Below are 25,495 nucleotides of genomic sequence, written 5' to 3'. Positions count from 1 at the left end.
CAGATAAATGTTTCCATTATTTGTGATTTTAGTTCTTATTGCACTGTAAAAGTTAAGAAGTTGAGGGGAAGGTGGCTTGAATTGGTTCAGCGTTGAACTTCAGATGCTTTTACCAAGGAAAGCACAATACTAGATGATGTAAGCCACTGCCTTGTAGTGGTGCGTAGTAAAATCATTAGCTTTTTACAAAGTAGGTTGCCCTTGAATCTAACCGTCAAATGTCAAAACAAGGTAACTGAAAAATAGATTGAAGGGATGAGAATATCTGTCAAGAGGATCAGTTATTGATGACAGAAAGTTGAAATTATTTGAAGTTTTATTTAACTAGATAGAAGAGGATACTGTATATTGAGGATGGTGATTTTGCAAGACATGAGACAACTCAAGAATGTGCCTAATTGAAAATATGCTATGACCCTCAAGTAAAAGCCTTACCAGGTTTTTTTTTTTAATATTTTGTTTGTTCGTTTTCTTCAGAATGACTCAAATCTTGCAATGCTTCCCTTACCAAGAGACTTTTACATTGTTATTTAAATAGAAATAGAGCATAAAGAGCTAACCATCAGTCTTTCTTCACTTGGATCCTTTTTCACAACACCAACTGTCATAAGAAAACAATTTGTCATTGATGCAATTTCACGCACAGGCTGTGTTTGTTATATCTTTTCATTTTGACATGCATGAAAGGAATTTTAGGTTCTTTGAACAAAATGTACACTGTAGCTTGTGTGGATCTAGTGCAATTCTTTAGGCCTTATGAAGGGAAAGAGAGTGATGGTATTGTACCCAAAATGAACAGAGCTGTATTAACTACCGAGTTTGGCATGTGCACAACAGCCTGTTTGTATGACTCCAATGAAAGAAATTGAATTAACATGTCATAAACACATGAAACCACTCCTAGTGGACTGGACATTGGTAGTAGTACAAAGGATGATTTGCAGCACAGTGCACGTCATGAGATGCAAGTTTGTTCCCGTGTATTAATGGGAGTAGGGCGTGTGCTTGCAGTCTTTGAGTAGACTGCATAATGGATGCTAATTGTAGCATTAAAACTTGACAGCGGTGATTATACAACTAGGGTTTGTATGTTATTCATCTTACCAAAAGTAGAGGGTGGAGAAAGGTCAATGAGAATTTCTGCACAGCAAAGCAGAAGTGGAATGAATACGTAAGTCAATATCTTCTCTTGGCTGAACTTTGTTATTTGCTGCAAACGTGAATTAGAATATCCTGATGAATAAATATCCTCCTCGGAGATTATTTCAGCGAATTGAGGCTTTACTCCAGTATTTCAATGAGTCCGGCGTTGATGAGATCGTAGCTTTCTGAGGGGAAATTTGCGCGGCTCAGGAGAGGTTGTCTGAGGGAATTCTACATGCTGGGGGAAAAGAGGAAAGTTCAAGTAGAGGGTGATGTACCCGAGCGTCGTGTTGAGGTAGGAAGACATGATACGCGGGACGTTTAGCGTAGCGTGAAGAGGGATTGCGAGTCGTGGCGTGTTCATGATGCTCCATCTCAGACAGACACCCCACCCTCATGCTTGGCCAATCTCTGTACTGGTCACCTGCTGAGCATAGTATAGCAGTGGCAAAGACTAAGGTGTAATTTGTCCCTACCTATCTTGTTTGTCAGGACTCTTGTGTTGTAGCCAGATTTGAATTCAAAGCCCTCCCATTAGCATGCTGCAGGGCTCACTCAATGGCAGTAAAATCACATGCAAGGTATTGAAACATGTGATGTAATTGTGCGAAAAATTATGCTGTCTATTTTGAATAGAATGACAACCTCCTTTTCTCTGTTAAAAAAGAAGGCATTAAGTTTATTTATGAATAATATAAATAGATATATGTTTATTAAAAAGAAATTAGAGACTAGTATTAGTTACAGCTTGTACGTGTATGTGTGAAGGCTAAGCTCTTTTCGAACACAAAATTGAGAACAATGATATTCATATTCTCACAGGAAAAAGTCTGATGCAGATACATTGATACAATTTGTAGTGCTAAGAGATAGAGAATGATACACAAATTCTGTTATAGAATGGGTAACGATAATCCTGCGATTTCATTGATCGAGAGCTGTATGTTGATTTTTACTGCACATACCGCACGCTGCCTCACAGAGGACAGCCACTGTAAACATGTTACTGCGCACTTGTAGCCAGTGTACGTGCACTTGTAGCAAAGGTTCGCGCATTAAGCAAGCGTTCTCGCACTCAATAAGAGAAGCCCATTGGCTTAAAAACCATGCATCCAGTGCTTTTACCATGCGTTCAGTAATGACTGGATGGTTGGAGTTTGAAATATTGGATGCATGATTTTAGGGCTTTCATCTATGACAAGCCAAAAGGAAATGCATCCAGTAAATTTGCCACCAGGTAACATGATCAAAAAATAGATTTCTGGCAAGAAAATTGTCCCCATTCTATAACACAAATGATGCACATTCATTTCATGCATCAGTCAGAATTGTGTGCATGCAGTAACTATGGAATTTAGCCTAAACCCGCTCGGCTTTGCCTTGTGAGTTAAGCATTCCATAGTTACCTTTATATGCACACAATTTCGACTGACACACTCAGACCTGTGCATCATTTGTAAATTATCTCATTCATAACAAGTTTGTCATGTACCGTAAAAGAGAAGAGACATGGCGGTCTTCAGTAATTTATGCAGCATCCAAATTGGAGTGATAATAATCATACAAATTATAAAGAAACCTGGAATATTTCACTGCCTCTGTTTTTTAGCAAGTGATTGCAATCAATATCTTGGTGCATATATTCCAACAATCTGGGTATGGTTGCTGAGGAGCAACTCAAAGCAACAGGGGACAGAGCTATATTTTGCCTGTGTAGGAATGAAAAGCATCCATCCTGACATAGTCTCTTTTTTCTTTTTTCGTTGTCGTAAAGTTCAGGTTGCTGCTGTGAGTGAAGATCTTCCGTCCAATCAAGACTGCTTGCCATTTGATCCCTAAACAAAAGATTGGCAATAAGCAAGTCCTCTGGGGCAGGCTGAGACGCGACTGAGAAGGATGGTTCAGAGACATTTGTCTTCTGCTTGGAATGAGAGATTACCCCCTTAAAAGGATCTAAACAAATATCGCCTCCAGTCATAGGGGGGGGGGGGGGGGGGGGAAGAGAATGGATATAATGCGTTCACCTTTCTTTCTTTCCATTGAACATGGTACACAGTATGTATAAGTCAGTAATGGTTTATCTCTGCTTTGTCTCAACAGTTGTGTACTCTGTCTAGGATTTGTTACAGCATTGTGTCATTGTAGTTTTTCTGAAAGAATATCAGGAGCCTGATATAAGTGTAGCAATACTAAATACATCGTACAGGTGAACGAACACTGCTTCAAGTACAATGAGATTTCATTCAAACTGTATTTTCTTTGTACCTTTTTTTAATAGGCATGTTCATGGCACAACTGATGCAATATAGTAAGCTGATGATGGAAACAGCCCAAAAAAATGTCAGTTTGAGAGGATTTTCCAGTAAAACAGTTTGTGTGGAAGGCAAGCAAAGAAACCATTAATATTGTTAATCTCATAGCAACCCTACGCTGTAGCTCCCACTCAACACACTACGTCCACATACCGATAACGTACTATGTACAGTTAGGAGATTCAAAACACTCAATTTACAGCCAAGTGATTTTTGCAGTTGCTGTGTGTGAATGGTTTGCAAATCAAATCAATTTTTGCATTGCAATGCATAATACCTGAACTCCTGTGTGTGACTGCAAGTAGCGAATCTTGAATCATTACACCACCAGTTGCGGAAGAGCCTCAGGCTCCAATTGACCCTGTAAATATGACCCTAGCAAATCGGTCTGGTAGTGATGGGCAACGCTATGAAAACATCTGTGTCATCGGAAACACAGCCAGGTGATGGGGCTATTCATCACAGGACAATTTGTGTTGTCTTTGCAAAGCTCAGGTTCTTGTTTGTTTGTTTGTTTGTTTTTATCTGTGTTATAGTATGTATCGGGGAAAAAAAATTAGTGCTATAAACATGCTCTTATTCTACCTCATAAACAGACATATTATGCTTATTTAGTCAGAACTACAAAAACACAAACAGACATACAGGTTCTGCACTACGTGAACACGATCAAAGTTGAACAAGGGCATTTGTGGAGCCCAAGCTCAGGCCCTCTGTAATCAACACCTGCAGCATGATTTATTAGCAGCTTTCACCTGCCGCACAAATTAGGGGCAGCAAATTCCATCTCCCAGGGAAGACCCAAGTAAGATTCTCACTCAATGGATGAAACTAAAGTCAAAGAGAGAGAGACGGCTTCAGAGAGAGGGAGGGAAAGAGGGAGCTATCATGGAGAAAAAGAGTGGGGCTCATTTCACAAAATATAATAATTGTCTGAAGGTTTTGTTTGTTTGATTCTGTCTTAATTAAGCAAGGATGTTTTGGAGTATCAAGCTGCTAATGGCATATGGCAGAGAGATAATTGTTTGTTTCATGCTTTGTTTCTGCATTTTTGCTATAAAAATTATAATTGATTAACTATAACAATTAATCAATTAATTAATTACAAAAAATCCAACAAATTAGTGTTGTGTTATGATGTCAGTACAATCCCATGAGTTTTTCTGGTAGAAGTAGTACCCTCGCAGGACATGACTTTGATTAGATTTTGATTCTATTATCTCTTTGCTTTTCTTTTGATGGCATGTGCATTTTAATACTATTAATTCAAAATGAAGTGCCATAACATATTCAGGAACAGATGAATGATTTTCACCATACTAATCATCAAAATTTGTATGAAACAGATCCATTTCATATCTACTGTAAAACATGATACATTCGCGGCGTGAAATTTTCGCGAATTGGAGATGACGGCCTTTTTCATGGCATGAAATCTTCGCGAATTGCCACTGGCGTTCAATGCATATAGTGTAGACAACAACTTTTTGTGTGCATTTTCATTTAGTGAATCTTGGCGCTCACAAAATTTGCAAAATTAAAATGCATGCAAACATTCCTCGTTTTACATCACTTCTCAATTTCCCTGACAGACCTTTAGTTTACCTTGAAATTCTGAAAAATATTCACAAGAATAATAGCGTAGCAGAACCGGATGTTCAATATGGGAGAAAATTTCTTGGGAGTAGTGTTACATCACATGACATGACTTCTCTTTACTGATTCTGTGAAAGTGTATCAACTCATCCTTGCTCCTACATCAAGGAAGCTATCAATTATAGTCATCTGTCATAAAATTTCTTGTTTTGGTAGAATGCTGGTCATATCAAGGGTACATTGTTTTTGTCTTCGTATTTTTGTTGTTGTTGTGAACTACATTAACTTCTACTACTCTGTTTTTTGTTTGCTCTACCTACAAGAGTAACCTTTCAAACAAAGTAAACATAAGAATGCACGTCACTTCAGGCATACTGCCTTCTGCTTGCCATATTCATAGCTGTTCTAAATGTAAGTAGGCAACTTTTGTTTGTAGTTTGTTACAGTGGCAGCATTTAATTTCTTCTTTAACAAGTAATTCATAATCTTCTACTGGTAATCATGGTCCAATATGATATGTGTAATACATAAATTGGTTTAACCTTTTGTAAATGTGATGACAAAAAACAATTCTGTCAGCAGTTGGCTTCAGTAGTGTATAAGACTTCTTTTTTTTATTTTCTCCTTCTTTGGCAAATGTATATTTTCCTTCACAGAAGAGAGAGGAGGAGTATGATGAACATACTGTAAAACATGATATTTTCGCGGCATGAAATTTTCGTGAATTGGAGCCGACGGTCTTTTTCGCGGCATGAAATTTTCCCAAATTGCCTCTACATTCAATGCATATAGTGCAGACAAGGACTTTAGCGTGCATTTTAGTTTCGTGAATCTTGACTCTCATGAAATTTGCGAAATTAAAATGCACACAAACATTCCTTGTTTTACAGTAAATGCTTGTGGGGGGATTTTTTTTCTCTCTTTTCACCTCATTGATTTGCATGTAGTGTATGGCCAGTGTATGTGCCTGACTGCTAGCGAAGAAATGTGTATATTTACATGGAATAGGGAGAATTACGTAGACCCTGGCTTCATGGAAATTCTGCACACCAGTTCTTATCAAAACAAACAAACAAATAAACAAACAAATAAACAAACAAACAAGAGACAATACCATATGACCCACTCCGCTATAGATGAAGATGTACAATATACATTTTTCGGTTCCCCCACCCTTCTCCCTAGAAAGACTTGTTCACAGATGAAGTTGTCTGAACTGTACACTGTTTTTTGAGTTTTGCGTAGAGGTCCTAATTAGAAATTTTATAGTTAAGTATTTTCATGCAACAGGGAGAAATCAGCCAGGTCACACTACTTCGTATTTTGTGCTTGTTATTTCTGGGCATGATGAGCAGAAGTGCATATGTGTGACTTTCAAATCTAACTTCATACTGTCAACCTTAGAGCTATCTCCCTAAGTCCCACCGTGCTCCCCATGGTCTAAGTACTTTTCTGTCCGATGCTGTACATTTTTGAGTGTGAAATTCTAGATTGTTAATCTAATTTTGGAAATTATGTCATTTATGATGACAAGGGTATAATGTATTCCAGATAGTAAACTGATGGAGATGAATAATTGCACTTTCAACACAAAACCTCGTAGACCTACATCACTGACATTTTATGCCTGAAACAGCAGTAGCTTTGTAGCAACAGAGGTGCAGCAATGCCTCTGTAGCGACAGGTTGCTACAGAAGTATGGCCAAAGAGGAATGAAATACCTGCATTATGTAGACTTGTGTAATAATGGAGTTGCGTGACATTAGCAGCTGAGTGTTGATTACACTTCCCCCTGAATTCATTCTGAAAAAGGGTGCTGTGAAGGAGGAGAGTGGAGTCCTAGCTTCCAGGTTGATGTGAAAGAGTCAGTAAGTGAAACAGATATGTGTGCTGGAATTGCAACATGAGAGATATGTGACTGAAAGGGTAGCCTGGCGATCATAGACCAAAAATTGCCTCTATGGAGGTGCCGACACGGCATCCTTTTTTTTTTCCCCGTCTTCATTTTGGATAACAGCTAGGCATCTCTAACATGTGATAGCAGAATGAGGGCAAGTCATACAGTGGAGTGTGGCAGAGGGAGAATCCATACAGCAGAACCAACAAAGAGCAGATATTTGCAATTCTGCATGCCCACATACTGCATCTAGACAATATTTTTATCTTCCCCCAACAAGGAATCATATGCAGTCATGAACAGAATATTTGAAACAAAAATGAATAAAGAGAGAATGAAGTGTCTTTCAGTCATATAATGCTCTTGTGTACGACTCCAGTTCAACATTTACCTGTGGAATAAAAATAGATGCATGCTTGCATATTTTTTTTTTTTTTAATCAAGAAGCAAGATTACCCTGTGCATCCCTTACACTCATGTTGTCAAATCTATTATTTGAAAAGAATGACCATATTTGCTTTTGAGATCATTTGGATTACATTAATATTAGAGGCTGTTAGAATGTTATATGAAATCTGGTAATCTAATTTATCAACCCATTGTAAGATTTAAGTCAGTGATAGGCACTATAATTACCCTAAGTGGTATACGTAGACAAATTTATATAGATCAAGTCGAAAAATGCTTGGATGACCTAAATAGAAAGTGGAAAAGAAAGCTCAGAAGTGATCCAACTCATTTCCTATATGTGCAGAGCAGCGACAGTGGTCTTCTATTCAGTCTGGCCCTATGCCACTAATGAGGGGGATTCAATGTTGGTCATATTTGAAGAGTCGTGGTGATGTTGATAATGGTGCAGATATTTGCATAAGCCGCCCCCCCCCCCCCCCCCCACCGTCCACTCCTGACATGCAGCAGCATTGGACAGCCACAGTTGACAAATGTCTCGTACAAGATGGCCCTGTTCTTAGGCATTGCATTAGAATTGGACAAGGTGTCATGATATTAATTAGAATGAAAAAAAAAAAGATGTGGAGAGTGGAGGGAAGAAATGGCGATATCTGAATCTGTGTTCGTACAGCCTGACTATGGGTGTTGCCGGCAATGTATGTTGTTTGAGGTCAAGAGAGGATGGAGAAAGGGCTAGAATTATCCTGAGGGTATTATGACTGTAATGAAGTCCTCTGGTCCTGTTTTCACTTCACCGATGCCACAGGTATCTCCGACATGGGCAAAATGCATTCCATCTCCCAAACCAGGTCATCCTTCAAAACCACTTCGCTGCTTGCACTAATGAGCCATACCGGGGTTTAGTCTCCACAAAGCAGACTCACTCTCATCTTGTTTTTCTTTTATACAGACTGTTTTGCCATTTACTGTGGTAGTATGCATGAAAACTGAGAGATGTTCCTTTGGCAAACAGTTACCGTGAACTACAGAAATTAATTTATTCACTTTAGTTATAATGTCAGTTTATGCAATTATTAAAATGCAGTAGTATATGGAAAGGTTGTCTAGTCTTGAGTAAGTGCAGAAAAAAGACATTCTGTTGAGACTACAGTGGATGGGTATAAGGCAAAATGCACAATTCTCTTCGTTAGGCAGAATTCAAGTAAATGTGTGATGAAATTCTCCCAGCAAGCATGAACAATCATTTCATTGAGAACTCAGTGTACCAGTATATAATGAAAAAGGAATACACACAGACAGACACACACACACATACACACATTTGGACACATATCTACACATATATACATATATATTTTTAAACTATTTTTAATCCTTTTTTTTGTGGAAATAGACTAGTCAGCTGAATAGAGTTTGTGTAAAGAGTGCACTATTAAAGGGACTGTATACAGTACTGGTTGAGGTGGGTATTCATGTTTTGAACATTCTTAAGTGAGATAATGAGAAACCTCTTATGAAATATGAAAGGATTCAACGTTTATTTGATGAAAATTGGTTTTCAAATGGCTGAGATATCCAAACAAGTGATAATAATAAAAGGCGACAGGCCACAACTTTATTAGGATCTCTTTGTTTCACCTTGTTTTTGGATATCTCAGCCATTTCGAAACTGATTTTCATCAAATAAGCTTTTGATACCCCTTAGAATTGCATGCTCGTTGACATCTCATAGAGTGGTTTCTGAATATCTCGCAAAACGTTAAAAGCTAAATCCTCACCTCGACCAGAACTGTACACACCTGTTAACTCCTTAGATTTGGGTATGTGGCTCCATGAAATATCACTCTTTTGTGTAAACAAGTGAAAAATCTAAGTTTCATTTCTTGTTTTGGGTTGAATTATGATGAAACTGTAATACCATATGTTTGTGTAAGTTTGCTTTCATATTGAAGTCAACCTGGACTGAGGTGTGGAATAGCGTATCCGGGCAATTACCCCCAGAGGGCAATTACCCCCCGGCTAAATACTGGTTAGTGGTAAGGTTAGAGTTAAGATTAGGGTTAGGGTTAGGTTTAGTATTAGGAGTTTGGGTTAGGGTTAAGATTAGGTTCAGGATTAGGATTAGGATTAGGGCCAGGGGAAGGGCCCGGGGTAATTGCCCAGGGGGTAATTGCCCTAGACCCGTGGAATAGCACTATAAAAACCACTTGGTAGTAGTCTATCATGCCAGACACAGTACAGCAGACTGTGCATGGAGTTCCTGCACTATTGTGCAAAATGTATGTATTTCAATCCATGACCATCACAAGGTGAACCCATTCCAAATACAAGTTTACCAAGTTTTATTGCCCATTGTTGCAAACATGGATTTGTGTAGTGGTTTAAAGCAAGCCTGTTAGATGCACACACATTTACTACACATTTTTTAATAGAGAGTACCCAAAAAAAGAAAAAGAAAAAAGAAGAGAACTAGAATGAGAGGGAATAGATAGCAGGTACATCAAGAGATAGTGATCAGGTACAGATGAAAGAATGAATGTAATCTACTATCAGCGGTAGATGTGAAAACACACATTTAGCTATATGTGACCCGCTACAACAAAAGGATCCTAAAGTCGCTGACGGGTGAGCCGAGAAAATCAAGTTTGAAGTCACATCATCAAAATTGGTCAAAACAATCGGATTTCTGTTTTTGGCATAATTTTGTAGTCTAATGTTTTGTCTATCATCTGCCGAAATTTCGAAGCTAAATGATCAAATGAAAGGCGAGAAATCAGCATTTTTCTGGGCCGTGAATTTATGACTTTCGATGTAACAGAAACGTGTCCGAAGATTTGGATTTAGCGCAGCAGCTAGACTCCACCCCTAGCAATGAAGGAGTGGTCTTATTGGTCAGTGCATGGCATCCTGATTACTGATTGGTCATACGTAGACCGCTGGCGCTACGCTTGAATGAACATCGCGGAGGTCGCTAGGAGCATACCTTCTATTATCAAGCGGTGAAAACTGTCTCGCCTCCCCTTGATCACGATAACGTCGGAACGAAAACTTTGAAGGCATTTTTCTTGAAACTCTGATTTCCACAACCACTTGAAATGTGCTAATAAAATCATCGATATCTCTGCAACCGATTACTTTTATGTGTTGTGCTATATATGAAATTAAAGTAGAAGAGTAAGGGAATAATGTCATGCCATTTTAAGAAGATTGTCCTCCCCGACTTTCGGATCCTTTTGTTGTAGCGGTTCACATATGCCATAATAGGAAATACTGGATCCAAACTGTTTTGTACATCTCTTCCACAGACCACACTAATGAAGAGATGAAGGAATGAAATTGGATTTCTATTGCTTTCTTTGGGTTTTTTCTCCCATATCAGTGCATAAGAGTATCAAAACAGAAGAACATAAAAACATTACCCTTACTTAATCTCATGTACATAGACAGAGCAAAATATTTGTGTCAGTAAAAGACTGCTCATTACATGAAATAGTGCTGTGATAATTCTCATTTCCTTTACTTTGCTTTCTGCAGAGCATCTCAAATCATTTTCACCGTTCAAGATACTGTTGTAGGCAAAAGGTTGTTTCAGTAGAGACACACCAGAGAAGTAGACATACTTGAGACTTGACTTTGAGACTACCAGCCTTTATTTGAATTCACCGCAGGGCTGCAGTAAGGGTGGGCAGCTCATTTTGTGAAGTTATTATCTACGGGGCTTTTTCCCTTCTTCTTCTTCTTTTGCGTAGAATCTGGAAAAGAAAGAAACATCGATTGAAATCAAATCAGTGGATAAATCAATCAAATTGTGTCTGCATTTCTGGTCAGATGCATCGCACTAAAAGCTGCTGGAGCATTCACAAACTTGTCTGGTGTGATGTCAAATTACATTTGTCCATTATTATGTGCACAATTCATGGCTGGAGTGCACGGATATTGCAAATTTGTTTGACTTGCTGTCAGGACTTTTCTCAATGTAGCAAGCAGGCATGTGAAGAATGCGTGATGCCTGTGACGTGTGCAAGATTTCAGTAGAGATTTAAAACAAACGAACAAAAAAACAAAGTGGGGGTAGGAAAGGCAGCATAGTTTCTTCCCTCTGTTCAGGAGTTCATTCCACTTATTGCCCATCGGTGATGTGATGCAGTATTCATTGGCCAATTCTGATTCCCTTTCTCCCCAATCTAAAAAAGTATTGTGAGTTGTATTTTGCTAGTATGAAGAGCTTTCTCTCTCTGTTATGCTTGTTTTGCTTTGTTTTTGTTTTGTTTTGTTTTGTTTTTGCCTATAATCATTAAAATCATATGAAGGTGAAAGCTGTTGTGCTTAGAATAGCAGATGAAATATCTCATTTAAAGTATGGAAAAGTTTTGTGTGTGTGTGGTTCTAAAGCATCTTTAGGACTTCATGTCTGTTTAAGTTTCTGTTGGTTGCATGAAAATGAAACATCACAGAATTTTTTAATGCTCGTTGTGAATCTATCTTTTTTTTTACATTCCTTTGGTTTAATGTGTTGTTCTGGACTTTTTGTCAAGAATATCCATTTAAAAATATGTTATGACAGTTATGCCTAGTCCAGCATTTCACATCACATTGATTTTAAGTGCTAGATGTAATGTGTGAATATCAATTCTTTCATATGATTTCTTCACAGTTTAGTTAATCTTCATGTTAAGAAGCACCATGCTGTGAGTGATTCTCCTCCCACTATCTTGAATAGATTCCTCTCACACGGGAACAAGGGGGGGGGGGTTTCGCTTAATTCAAATGGGTTGGAGAGCCCTATTTTTCAGCTTGTATCAGCAGTACACCATTTTACACTTGTTATTATTTATTTTTTTGATAGATGAATATGAAAATTTGAATGTTTTAATTGTGTTGATGGTTTTGAGGTAGACCGTGACATTTTACATGATACACAAGAAAAGGTCTTGATTGTGTCTACGTGCAAAAGTGAACATACAGCACTGAGAGGCTGACTTATAGTTTCTGATATCTTGTGCAATGCAGAACTAGATGGTGGGTAAAAAGGGGAAACATTGATGAGATGAGAGAGGGAAATATATTTTGATCAGGAAGGAAAGCCTGTAGCTTGTTGAGGTGGCATCATCATTGTAAAGGTCCAGGAATTCAGAAAATGCATAGATATACCATTTTTTTTTTTCATATGATGGTGTTTCCTGCACTGCAGCGTTAGTCTCCACTCTGCAGCAGGCAAAGAAAGGAAAACTAAACACAGCTTAATACAGAGGAAGTGTGATGAATGTATAAACTCTTCCCAGTGGCTACTGTCTTCAAGACTAGTGACTAAATCACCAAAGCCTGATAATGAGCACCTCATTGTCAAATTGCAATCTCCAACAAACATGTTTCATGTTAATAAGGACTGAAGATCTTTGACTGTTACCATAAAGAAAAAAATATGACTGTTTCGTGAAGACAGTGAATAGAATGCTGTGATGCAATTTCCATGATGATTGAATTAAAAAGCAGAATGAAGCTAATACTTTTTCGTCAATCTATATCCCATGCATCTATGAGTGAAGAGTTGTAAATAGTGCTCTTAAAGGAAATCATCTTGTATTATTATGAGAGTTTCATCGTGAAGTGCAGTACGAGGCCCCTAATCACCCATCTAAGAGGATGAGAGTAGTCATCATCACTCAACACCACCGATAATGGACCTTTTCATAAATACCGCAAACATTTCAGATGTGACACTGGCTGATGGCCAGATCCGTACATAGTCTACTCAATTCCTTCCTTCCTTCCTTCCTTCCAGGGGGAACTCTTCACCTCCTTTCTTCATCTCATCCATCAGTTTTTATTATGATATGTCAAAGGTTACCTTATGCATTGCAAGTTAAGGCTATGATCAAGTTAATCGTTTCATGCATAAATTGTGTCTGCCTTGTTTGTATTCAGGTAGTGCGCTTGTTATAATTGACTTGCTGAAACACCCCCACATGTTGTAGAATCTGATGATCATAATCAGCATCTCCCATGGCTTGTTGGGTCGTGAGAGTCAAGGAGTACTTCCCTTTCTATGATAGGAAAGTGATCCAAGATGTTAGGATGTTGCAGCTGAAAGCATGACAAAAGAAAGCCCGGCCATGCTTTTGCATTTCAAATCATCTGGAATGTACTTGAAAACCATAATCTATGCTTGCCATTTAAGAGGAATAATTTTGGACTAAATTGCCCAGGTGGAGGAGGGGGAGGGAGTGGTGACTTGGAATTTTTAATCATTGTTGTCTTAGCAGACCTGGCACAAGTGTGTTATCATAGACACATCTCGGGTCTTCAAGTAAAAAAATTGAATTTTTAGGCTTGTATGGCAAGGAGGTTTTTCTAAAACTGAGATAGCTCCATGTGTTGCGGCAAAATGGAAAGATATAGTTCAGGCTACAACTTGATGAATGTTATGCTGAAGCCAAGCATTGCCACCATCATCATCATCATCATCATCAGACGATGCAGCTGTGGGGTTCGGGGGAGAAGCGACTCCTTTTGAAGCGAGTAGAGCAGCACAATTTCTGTTTTCACTACGGATGTGTTGTAGCAAGGGTTAGAATCTTCACACTGGGATTTGGCAGTCATGTGCCCCTTGCAGCAATTTATTCTAATTTAAGGAAGCCATGGCTACCATCCATCACCTTCAGTTATTTACTTTCCTTTCTAGCCTCCAGTATTTGTCTGGCAATAAAGCCCCCTTCTCTCCCCCCCCCCCCCAACACACACACTTTCTTTTTTCTTTCCCACCCAGTGCCTGCTAGATGTCATCCCGATTCTTTGTCAAATAGAAATGAGATGAATGTGTTTCTGAGAATGACAGATATGATAATGAGGGGTCTTAAAGGTTTCAGTCACCTATCTCACAGACCATTGATGTCCTGGTTTAAATACCATCGTCTTGTTTTGTATCACTCGTGCAAAGAGGTTTCACACAGGATGCCAAGCTAGTGCCTCTCAGCAAGATTCATACTCAAGATGGTGCCATGTATCAGGAAGGAGGGGGGGGGGATGGGGAATGGAGAAGATGTAGCTGTGAAAGGTCCATTGAAAAATTTAGATGAGAATCTTTTGTATAAGTATCTATAAAACTGTTCACAGATGAGGTGACAATTTGATTGCACCAGAGGATCTAATGTAAGCTGCTAGAACAAATCACAGCACAGATTATAACCCTTCATTGAAAATTCAACTGGCTCACTGTGGAAGAAAGACAAACATACAAACAACAAACAAACAAACAAACAAACAAATGAAGTGCCTCTGTTATAAGACAGCACATGTACTCTCAACAAAAAGGGTAATGCGAGACTGATTATGGCTAGCAGCCTCGTCCAAATGTGGGCCAGGTTGAATATTTCATGAATGTGGTGGAGCGAAATTATGAGACGTACAGCATTTGGAATTCCGCAGCGATGGCATGATCATGCAGGTTGGGAAATAAAGTTACCCCCGTCTCGTTAATGGCATGCAGTTTAAATGTGAAAGTTGTGTAGTGGGATTCAACATCCTGTAGGTAACATCACATGGAAGGTTTTGCGATTGCGAGAATACTTAAATATTGCTTGTGTGCTCACCTTCAGAGGTTGATACCCTTTATCCTTAGCCAGCTAAACTTGAGTGTATGGCGAGAATTAAGAGCATAGTGTATGATAGATGCCAAGTTTAAGAGCTCTTCTCTTCCCCATGATTAAAATTTGCACCTGTTGATATCAAGCTCATAAAAGTAATACTGACATGCAAAATAATGACAATACTCCAGAGTTTTGATAAGTTTTTCTTTAGTTGGAAAAGCCCTCAGAAATTGTAGTTGGGAAATGAATTTACAAAGAATAAACTTAGACTCTTCAGGTACATGTACAGCTCAGTAGCAACCCCTTTACCATATGAAACATGGGTGGAAGGGCAACAACTTCTGTTTATAAGGCAGGCCAAACATTGAAATGAATTAATCCGCAAATAAATTGTGGGGATCGTATTTACATTTATATTGAGCTCCTGATGTTGTCAAGGCATATGTAGATTATTACAAGTCAAGCTTCTTTAAATGACAGTGGCATTATGATGTGGTAGTGATACTCGGCGCACACGATAGAGCACAACCCTATATAACTCCAGATCTAAAACTTACATCTGTAGTTTAATATATTTCCTCATCATGAAGTATGCTTCTCTATAAGGGAAAATGAAGAATGGCTGATAATATTGATACATCATTGCTGTCATTAATTCATCAAGGACAAAATGCAAAGAGTAAATCAGTATTTAGAAATTACTTCACTGTAACAAGCAGCACATGGGCATTGAAATGAGATGCAGTTGAAAGTATTTAGATGCCAGTGATTGTGTATGAGAAAATCTGGAATCAGGATTGAACAATTTCTGTTTTATCTTAACCTGAGTATACATTGTAATTACAGTTAAACTGGAAAAAACAACAACAAAAAAGTGAACACAAATGTGGCAAATTGATATTATGTTCAGAAAATTATATGTAGCATGCCAGCAATGAAACTAATGTAATTTTGAACAGAGTGCTGCCAAAATGTCTGTATTACACTATAGAATGTTGACAGCTCAGTGTTTTTCATATATATTTTATTTCAACATTTTTTTCTTTTAGATATGTTTCATGTGAGTTTTTTCCCAGTTTGTGCTGCTGCATGCATGCACTGCTTAGATTACAGTTTGCAGCTCAATAAAAAAGAATGAAAGAGAGAAAAGTGAAGCCTCCATCTATTTAGTCTGCCACCCTGTCGTGTTTGGAGATCCCGGCAGCAATGGCGATCAATAAATTAGAGATCACAATGTTAGTCGGCGCGTGTCTTCAGTACTTCTGCTATTACATGCTCCCGCACTCGCGAGGTTACGGTCTCCAAAATATGTACATATCTCCGTTTTACCTCGTAGGATGTAGTTCTTATCATGATGTTTATGTTGAATGCTACACACAGTTTGCTGGTGGATAGTCTCACAGTTCAGACTCGCATGTTGCACCACAGGCAACTACTTGTAGTGCAACATGTTTTGTAGCATTATGTGTGATTACTATTAGCTTAATTCATTGCCTTATCAACAACTGATGGAGTCATGGAAATATAGACGTAATTTATATCAATCTTCAAAAAAGTTTAAACACAGAGTACATGTGAAGCTTTAGGGTATTGGGTGTGTGGAGTGATAGCCAAGTGAGGTAACTTTTTGTCCTTTAATTAGTGATGATTGGCAAAGTGAAGATATGTAGTAATTAAGGTTCATGATACAGCCCAAGACACAACTCTATGTGCACTTTGTTCACTGAAGAACAAATGTTCCTTGCTCAATCTCTATACCTAAGAAAACCATAATTAAAGCACAAGATAATCAAGCAGAGGGGTGAAGATGTGGTATGATTTATCTTCATTTTGTCTCCCTCTGTACAAGTGAAATTTGTTAGATCACAACTGCTGATTTACATTTCAGACATGTCTATCAAAAAATGTAGATCAGCAAATGCAACTTACAAATTCATATCTACAGAGGGAGACAAATTGAAGAAAAAATCACACCACAAAACCAGAATTTTCAGCAAAATTTGCAGATAGAGAAATACTTGAACTTGAGAAAAATTTGAGGCTTGGGATGGAAAAAGAAAACGGGCTCTGGTATTTCCTATTACAGTATTCATATTGGGGCAAACTCTGACTCTAAAGGTATCAGTTTGACTCGAACTTCCCTGGGACGGAGACACAATGTGCTGATCAGTCATTGGCTGTTGAGACGTGCCCAGTCTGCAGCTATAGGCTGCTTGATGTGATGACGATTTGACAGTGCTGTGTAACCATGGCAACTTTTCAGGTTAATCATTACCCTAGATATGGAGAATCTTCAAGATATATGAGCATAATAGTGAGCAAGTGACTGATTTGATCCTACTAGGTTGGAATTTTTCTTGTCTAGTAACTGTGATGTATGTGCTGTCTTTGTTTTTTAAAATACAAGTAGTAAACTGGATAGGCCTCTACACATTTTGTGCATTATTCAGCAAAGCGACATGCATTTCAGATCATCATCTTGACTGAGGGTAGTGTCCAAAATGCAGGAATGTACGTCAGAGGGACAATGGCCATAGGGACTGATTATTTGCAGTTGGGGTCATACAGTTGGCTGTTCAAATACTGGGCAGAGAGGTACGTCCACTAGCTCGTGATGGTACTTTCAATAGAAGCGCATGTGCCTGCATTTTCAACCCCCAAAATAGCTCATATTGTGCACGGATGCCTGGTACGATTGATGCTGGGGTACAATTGCTGAAATGAAGTTAGCATTGAGTTGATCTGAGTGAGCATAATCACATCACATGACAAAGGCTTTGGAAGTTATCAATGGACACGGAAAGCCCCAAACCTTACTTGTGAGTTAAAAAATTGAGATGTAATATGCATTCACTGATGGGAAGACAATCAAATTCACTCTCACTCTCTCCTTTCTTCATCTATTCGATAGAGACCTGCCAAATATTTTTGTTTTTAAGATGATGTCTAGTTTGTGCTCACATTTGGAGGACCTTTTTTTTTTTTGCCCCCATGCTGCCCCCAAGAGCTTGGTGCAGTGATGTTTGTTAGTATTCCTACAATTTAGTAACTTTCAATCTTCACCGGCAGAGGGATCAATAATTCATGCATGGCCTTACGGCTCTCCACCTGAGGGATGTCAGGTGAAGGGGGGGGGGGGGGGGGGCAGGGGAGAGTGGGGTGGATCAAAAAGAAAATGCTCCACTTTTTCAAACTCTCGGGATTGATGGTAATTCATGGTTTCTTTTATAATGATGATGTGTGGAGTAGCAGTGTTGTACATGTGGCAGTGGAATTTTTAGCTCAACTGTGTCACTCTATTCAAGAAGTGAAGTTTTCTCGCCAACTTCTTGTCTGCACATTGAATCTCCCCCCCCCCTCCCCTCCACACACTCACATTGGATCTTAAATGGGTTTTTTTTTTTTTACTACATTCCATGCCTTTGTTCAAATCAATTTGGAAGAGGGGAGGAATGCCAGTGTAATAGGAGAGACCATGCCAAACAGTGTTGTATGCACCAATATGCTTCTGATTTGATTATCACCAATCACAATGGGCAGTGGTTTAGGTGAATGCACTCTTTTTTCTTCTTTTTGTTAACCAGGATGGTTAGCCTTTCTTCAATCCTGCTCCATGTATATCTACAGAGTGGAAGATCACTTTGTATAACCATAGATTGCCATAATCTTAATTATTTGCACTGTCTCTGTATTCATACCGGTTGTTTTTTACACTCCAGTGCATCTATGAGCTTGCAGTGTTGGTGATTTATTGTTTGGCAAAATGTGACTATCATTATTGTTATCCATTTAATGATAATGATACATTCTGGTTTAGATGACATTGTAAGTAAAGTTTCAACTATCTGTGAGACACACTGCAAAATCCATGGTCAATGTTCACTTTGTTGTATTAATCAATCATTGTATGTTTATCGTCTGAGTTTTTACAGTTTTTGTGTGATGCCACAAACAGTTATAGTCTTCTCAACCAGCAGTGGTGACACCAGAAGTTTAAAACTTGATAACTTTTGAATGGATTGGACTTTTACTGATCAATGTGTTCTACTAATATTGCTGCATTCACTCAATCCACACTGTATATATTTGAGTGAACTTGTCCTTTAACAATGGAAGGAGTCTTGTTGAGTGTAAAACAATCTACAGAGATCAATAGTAACAGCGACAAGGGACTGTATGCTGATTGCAGGATGTAAGGTATCCATGTGTGGCTCTTAGTCTGGAGGCAAGAATACATGAATGTGGGCACATTATCCCTTAATGTGCCCAGGCTTTTAGCTTTGATATCTTGCCAAGAGTTTCCATCAGCATTCCACAGTCCATCCAAACTTTACCTAGAGTTGAAGTTACAAACCCATTCAGGTGTAGCAATGTGCCTCTTTTTACAACAGAATGGTCATATTGACACAGTAGGAATTAGGTAGAGTATGCAGTCTGCCTGCATTACAGTTACTTTCCAGATAACTGTTCCAGTTGGCACAGAAAGTCACTCTAGCCAAGCAACAAACAACCACATTAAGAGTTAGAAGTGTGTACCCATTGTTTAACCTGTGTATCTGAGGCCCTGATCTAAAGTAGATGTGGTATTAGCCACACAAGACTCAAAGGAGTAAATTGAGGGAACTGAGATCATGCCAGTTCTCTATGAGTGATGATAAGGAGCAGTAAATTTTTATAGTTTCAGTTCCAGCCTCTCACTGCATTGATTTCCACCAATATAAATAGATTTAAAGATTAGATTACATTTAATGAACATGAGTTCTCTTTGCATGTAGACTTGAAGAGATCTCAAGTGTGTTTTGGTCTTGTGAAGTCTCCTAAATGAGATTTTGATTGTTAATATCTCCAGTAATGTATTTTTTCACAAATCTATTTGGTTTCTGCTCAGCTATGCAACTCTTGGTTCTTCAAAATTTCAACAACAACAACAAGATATTATTACTAATGGCCATGATCAGGATTTCCTTGATGCCAAACCCCAGTTTATCACCATCCAAGTAGTCATAGGGCACTAATTTAACGATGCTAGCAACCAGTCCACCCAGACTTGCAGAGAAGAACGGGAAGAGGGGAACTGAATGAAAAGGCCAGGGAAGAGAATTGCTTGGACTTTCTCTCAATTATTCTTACAGAGTGAATTGGGTCGAGGGATGGTTGATGGGAACTGAAGTGACAGAAGCTGGAGGTAAACAGTGCCTGTACTCTTTCTGGAATGATTGATGAACAAAGGGACAAAACATGCATCATTTGTTTACAAACTGATGCTGAAATCTGCAGTAAACGCTGTCAAGATTGTTTGGGTGAAAGGGTGTGTACAGTTCTGGTCGAGGTGAGGATTTAGCTTTTAATGTTTTTGCGAGATATTCAGAAACCACTCTATAAGATGTCAAAGAGCATGCAATTTTAAGGGGTATCAAAAGTTTATTTGATGAAAAATCAGTTTTGATATGGCTGAGATATCCAAAAACAAAATGAAACAAAGAGATCCTAATAAAAGGCATGGCCTGTCACCTTTTATTATTATCACTTTTTTGGATATCTTAGCCATTTAGAAACCAATTTTCACCAAATAAACGTTGAATCCTTCTTAAAATTACATGCTCTTTCATATTTCTTAAGAGGTTTCTCATGATCTCACTAGGAATGTTCAAAACATGAATCCCCACCTCAACCAGTACTGTACAGTCCCTTTAAAGTTTGGCAAGATACGCTATCATTGACTCCTTTTTCTTTTCTTTCTTTCTTTTTTTTTTTTTTTTTTTGCTGCAGAATATTCTAGTCAAGTTTTGTTGCAAGGATCTGCAAATACAATGTATTTTGTGAAAGCATGCAGCTATCAGAAATCATTGAGGAATTTAAGATAATCATAGAGAAAATTATAGAAGTTTTGTGCAAACTTGCTGTCATTAAAATCCAACTCACTCATGTGGTATTGCAGGTTTATGAAAAATGATGAGACTCTCAAATGCTATGCATATCCTATGCCTTTAAGTTATTAACTCAGATGGATGGTGCATTTAAATGCTAAATTATCATTGTGATTGCTAAATGTAGTATTTTTAGACACACTATTGTTATTTAGTTCTTGTTGTCTCAAGGTGGCCAGACAATATCATTTGTGCCCAAAGAACATTAGAAATTTTAACGAGATATATCTGTACATCTCTCCTGTGGGTCTGTTCTGTGTATTGTCAGTTTCAACCAATATTTTGTGTTCCTGTCTTGTTCTGCTGCCAGTGTGTCGTGAAACAATGTGTGGTCTGATCTGTACAGTTTGCCATAGAGGGCTAACTACCCCTAGCACTCCCATGCCTACTATAAACAGCCCTAGTGCATCCAGAATGCACAATATCATGTCTTGTCAGTGTTGGTTTTTCTGCAAGGATCGCGTCTACAATTTGTATCAGGGAAAGCATCACGCGGAAAATGTCGGCAAGAAAGAAAGTGAAGCAAGCTTGTATGGCCTTGTGTAATCAGCTGTCAATCACACAGCCATGGGATGTGGCTAACTGTCTTCTGGGGGTGAGGATGTGTTAGTTGAATTAAACGGAAGGAAAGATACCTATAGAGTGGTGATAGTGTTGTGTAGTATGAAAATTTGGTCCCAGTCCAAATGATTCAACCAACAACAACAACAACAAAAAAAAATACACACACACACACACAAAACAAAACAAAACAAAACCAAAGGCGTTGTGTTTGTACTGGTTAGATTTGGAGGGAGTCAGATCTGTGATAAGTTAAGCAGTGTTGATGTGATTTTCTTTTGGTGAGTCTGTTCATGCTCTTTGGGTATTGTTATTGTTAAAATATAGAAACAGTTTAGTTAAGAAATTTGTTGGATTATCATATTATAGACATTGAGCTGCAACTACCTCCATGGTTTAGAATAGCAAGAGCTTTGAAGTAGACTTTATGCAGACACTCACACAAATGCAGCAGCAGAACAAATTCTATCTATTCATCTACACCTCATACCTCACTTATTCTCAATAATCAAATAGATTGCTAAAATAAGAGGCAGTAGGCTGTTGAAGCTTTCTGGTTGTGTCCTGAAAATCTGTGCACTATTTTTCTGTTGAGCTGTTTCCTTGGTATATGCAGAGCCACCTACTCAAACATGGCTGTTGCTCAAACATCATCACATACAATGTATGATATGTTGAGGAACAGACGGTGCATGTTGGTGCATGTTGAGCTCTAATCCCAAAAACATATTCCTCGGGCAGAGCAGGAATTGGCAGTCTGTGTTTGAAAGCTGTCAGTATGGGGGATGTAGTCTAAATATACTTGAGACAAATGACTCTTGAGACATGTATCATCAGACAGCAAGGGAGAGGGGGGGGGGAGGGAGAGGGAGAGAGCAGAGATTTGATAGAATAGTAGAGAGGCGGAGAAGCCATATATGCTGCTAGAAATAAGAGATCATGAGCATTGTGGTGAAGAGTGAGCCTTTTAAGCTATGTCATCAGTAAGCGGTACGCTGTGAAAAGAAACATTACATGGTTTGAAGCGAGTGGTTCTGTTGGATCAGTACACAGGAAATTAGGTTCCTACAGTAATTTGAGACCAATCATTAGAGAGTTAGATGAGAGAAGACCAGCATACTATGATGAGATGTTGAGAAGACAGCATCATTGCTCATCATGTCAGTGTCGTTGATTCTTTATAAATCATAAGTATGCTGGGGAAATTTTGATCTTGGGTACAAACTGTAAGAGGCAGATGACTAGAGAAAGACTGCCATATTAAAGGCATAATTTACTATAAAACATGATATATTCGCGGCATGAATTTTTCGCGAATTGGAGCCGACTGCCTTTATTGCTGCATGAAATTTTCGCGAAGTGCCACTGGCATTCAATGCATATAGTGTACAAAAGAACTTTCGCGTGCATTTTAATTTCGCGAATGTTTACGCTCGCGAAATTCGCAAAATTAAAATGCACGTAAACATTTCTCGTTTTACAGTACCAGTACCCTTTGCAGATGAAAATAAAACCCAGCATTAGGGCTTTGAAATAGTTCTAAATTATAAGTTAGGGATAGAGACAACCACTGTAAAAAATTTGAATCAGTAAAATCAATGTTAAGTATTGTTAAATTTACAAAATGTGAACAATAGTTGTAATTAAAATTTTTCCAGACTAAACCGTCTGCAGTTACAGTTTATTAAGAAAAATCCTGATATCTCCTTGTATTTTAGGCTTTATTGCAAAAATTTTATATGGTAGGATGTTTTGTGATACAACAGACCTACTCATATGCATCAAATGTGATATCTTGAACATTTTTTAAATCACTGCTCCCAAAGGTAAACTGGACCTTTAAAGTCATATTCACAGCATCAGTCAAAGATAAAATCTGGGCTGCATTTCATGAAGAGATGTTAGGATAGCAACTCTTGCTGGAATGGCAAATTTCATGGTAATGACAAGAATCCAGTGTCCTGATTCACAGATCGGCAGTTGCTATGGAAAGATGCTATAGCAAGACTTGCCATCATAAAATTTTTTATTGAATAGGGCCCAGGGCTCCATCCGAGAGCAAGTGACTCTGCTGAAGGTAATCCCAGCGGGATACTCTCAGTTCATCATAATGTTACATTCAGCAGTGTAATGTGGGTTTAGTCAAACACCAGCAACTGTTATGTGTTCATGTGATAGTGGACTGTATAAAATGTTAGTTACTCCATAGGCAGAATATTATTGCCAACGTTTTCTCACATATGTGGGCAAAACATGTATGTATGTCTTTATTTCATTTCATTTATTTCCACATCTAATAAGAAGCATTTACAAAGAATGCAAGAACTGTACATATTACAATAAATAGCAAACAAAGGAAGCAGCAGTAAAAAGAGTAAAGGCACACATTCTTGCATGGGTGCAATTGGAAACACACTAAAGCTGCATAAAATTTGTGCCTAGCTGGCTAGCTGTGGGCTTGTTGGCAGTGCTGCAAAAAAAGCTGCTGCTGAATATATAAGTTGAAGGCAGATAATTCTCTCAAAATACTTTGACTAACCCATAGTGATATAGCGGATGATGACTAAATTGTTGTTGGGAATATACAGAAAGTTCCATATCTCATGGATTTGAAATCTTATTTTAGAAAGGTTATAAGTCCTTTAACTTTGTTTCAAGACTCATAACCTCTTCCAATAATAGGTCTGATCCTTCAGATGGATTATTTTCTATATTCCTTCCCATGCAAGTCTTCATCTTTACAAACTTTGATCTGTTCTGTGGTGAGAAGGGACTTTCTTTCAAAGAATCTGCCAACAACAAGACAAAAATCGGTAGATCTCTAATCACTGAGTATATTTCTTTTTCTATATAACAATTTATAAAACTTAATCATGTGCCTGTGTGATTCTTATTGCACAAATTTTGTTTTGCTTGCGTAAAATGGTACAATTCTGTTTTATATCAGAGTGATTCAAGCCAAATGTTGACAAAGCTTAGAATATTACTTGAAGGACTTTTTGATTTAAGAAAAAAAATCTATCCTTGCCCTTTGTCTGATGAATATTGTTTGAAATATGATGAACATTTCCCTAAATGTTTGAAAAGATGGATATTTTGACTGTATCACCAAATTAAATTCTTCCATCCCATTTCAAACGTTCATGTAGGTAATCTTATACACTATTACCTATCTTTTTTTTTTCTTTTTTTTTGAGGGGGTGAATATTTTTATGCAAAAGGATTTTGCTCAACGGATTCATCAAATGCATACATGTTGAAGGGACTGTACAGTACTGGTTGAGGTAGGGAATCATGTTTTGAACATTCCTAAGTGAGATAATGAAAAGCCGCTTATGAAATATGAAAGAGCATGTGATTTTAAGAAGGATTCAACGTTTATTTGATGAAAATCGGTTTTCAAATGGCTGAGATATCCAAAAAAAGTGCTAACAATAAAAGGCGACATGCCCCAACTTTATTAGGATATCTCTGTTTTACCTTGTTTTTGGATATCTCAGCCATTTCAAAACCGATTTTCATCGAATAAACTTTTGATACCCCTTACTACTGCATGCTCTTTGACATCTCATAGAGTGGTTTCTGAATATCTCACAAAACGTTAAAAGCTAAATCTTCACCTTGACCAGAACTGTACACACCCTTTTATATGGTCAAGTGTTCTGGTGTAGATGCTTGCCATGTCAAACTTAAACCAGGATCACCTTTTCATTACCGCTGTTGACTAATGGGGCTCCTGATGTTATGGTGATAGCTGTCTTCAATATTGCCTTCAGACAATTTAAATGAAGAGGATGGAGCAAGAATAGCTCTTGCTGTGCCATAAAGTATCAGCATGGACTTTGGGGAAGGAAGATGTCCTTGTTTCCATACTGTACTTCCTGTGTCCATCTCAAGAATGGAAAGTTATTTCTGTCCTGTCTCACGATCAATTGCAGTAAATAAATGTAATTCCCATTATTTCAACTCCTCCACAGGGTCGTCAGGGAGAGGTCTAGGTTTCTTGAGTAATCCCTTTAGCTTGTCTCCTGCCGTATTTAATGTCTGACTGTTGTATGAGGA

At 38.2% G+C, this 25,495-nt stretch overlaps 1 protein-coding gene across 1 annotated transcript in view; it reads left to right on the top strand.

Annotated features, from left to right (window-relative positions):
- The window catches only part of LOC139724340 (uncharacterized), a 90,047-nt gene that overhangs the window by 52,223 nt on the left and 12,329 nt on the right, over window positions 1-25,495 (top strand). The window lies entirely within an intron of this gene.

Source organism: Diadema antillarum, unplaced genomic scaffold (genome assembly GCF_040938485.1).
Source record: "Diadema antillarum isolate AM-2024a unplaced genomic scaffold, OU_Dant_1.0 scf00000211, whole genome shotgun sequence".
NCBI lineage: Eukaryota > Metazoa > Echinodermata > Echinoidea > Diadematoida > Diadematidae > Diadema > Diadema antillarum.
Note: the sequence above shows the minus strand (reverse complement) of the source record. Positions and strands in the feature narration are given on the sequence as shown.